This window comes from Sinocyclocheilus anshuiensis, unplaced genomic scaffold (assembly GCF_001515605.1).
Source record: "Sinocyclocheilus anshuiensis isolate Anshui unplaced genomic scaffold, SAMN03320099.WGS_v1.1 scaffold627, whole genome shotgun sequence".
In the NCBI taxonomy this organism is placed as follows: domain Eukaryota; kingdom Metazoa; phylum Chordata; class Actinopteri; order Cypriniformes; family Cyprinidae; genus Sinocyclocheilus; species Sinocyclocheilus anshuiensis.
In genome coordinates this window covers 23,215-24,672 of record NW_015549703.1, presented here as the reverse complement: position 1 = coordinate 24,672, position 1,458 = coordinate 23,215, and positions in this window count along the sequence as shown.

Sequence of the window (1,458 nt, the reverse complement as noted above, 5' to 3'; positions counted from 1 at the left end):
ATTGCTGCTAATGAAAAATGCAAGACATATCATGGCCTGTCTTGCGGTGGAGATAGAGAAAACGTTTACTTTGCAAATGCTCAGGGGTGTTTTGAGCTCACATGCATCTAATTATGACCAGTGTACACAAATTCTATTAATCCAACCAGTGGGACTGTAAAGTATATTGCTCAAGAGCAGGCTTTTACACTGAGGACTGGACTGTGATAGCTATATTTGCAGTAAAACATTCTGGCATGGTTTACTGTCTGCTCTCCACGTTTCCGTGACGGAGGTAAGGGGTGAACCATGGTAATGGCACAGTAACTGACTGCAATGTCGCCAGGCCAGGAACACAGCTTTGTTCCACTGACATTAAATCCTCCTTGAAAGCTGCACTCAACCCTGACAAACACATGCATGCTTTGGGGCTCTGCATTGAGATCCACATAAAAGGCTCTCAAACGGCGAGGCTAAATAATTGATTCCCTTTTAAAAACATAATCTATGCTCTTTAACATATTCTGTGTGAGGATTAATTGGCTTTTCGTGCTCTAAGTAACAAATCCTCTTTCTTTAGGTCTCTTTGCCAGCTAGCATTCCCTAGAGATGAACGGTCACTAACCTTTTAATTTGGCAACCGATGGAGCTGAATCCATAGCACAACTTGTTCATACCTCAGCACTATGTATAGGTCTGATTATGAAAATAAGCGATATTAGAGAGTGCTTGTTCGTCCAAAATTCACTGCCATGATTCTAGGATGTTATTGTTGGTTGACAGAGCTTCTCTATGCCTTTGCTAATGTGTTCTGGGTGGTTTTACCATGCTTCTGTGCCATTACTGGGGACTTCTGGGTGGTTACATTGCTTCTGTACAGTAGGTGTCTGCTCAGGTTGGACTATGATAGCTGCATGATTTAAGGTATTATTTATGCCAATAGCACAAACTGCCCATTAATTATACACCATAATTGAAGTGTTACATTTGAAAGTTTAAAATCTGTAACCGTAAGTATCAGCAACAATAATTGATGCTTGCATTTGAGATTAAAGAGTCAAGCAACAGGGATAAGATAGAATTTCACATGAAAGATCTTCGGAAGATACTGCACATCAAACAGAGATAGTGTCATTGCATATTTATGTTAGACTCAACTTTCAATCACTGTGTCCTGGATTAAAAAAAAAACATTATTTGCCTCTAGTCATTACATACAAACAATGACAAGAGTCAATGTCACAGTGCGAGGACATAAAAAAAACAACATTTTGGAGTGTACTGTATAAACATATTAAAGATTTAACATTAAAAAGATTAAGAATTAGTAGGTTTGAAAATTGAAAATCCTTTGAAGACAAAGGATATAGAAACTTCAGCAAATATTAATAACAGCCATAAATAGTGTTAAAGGGGTCATATGATGCGATTTCAAGTTTTCCTTTCTCTTTGGAGTGTTACAAGCTGATTGTGCATAGA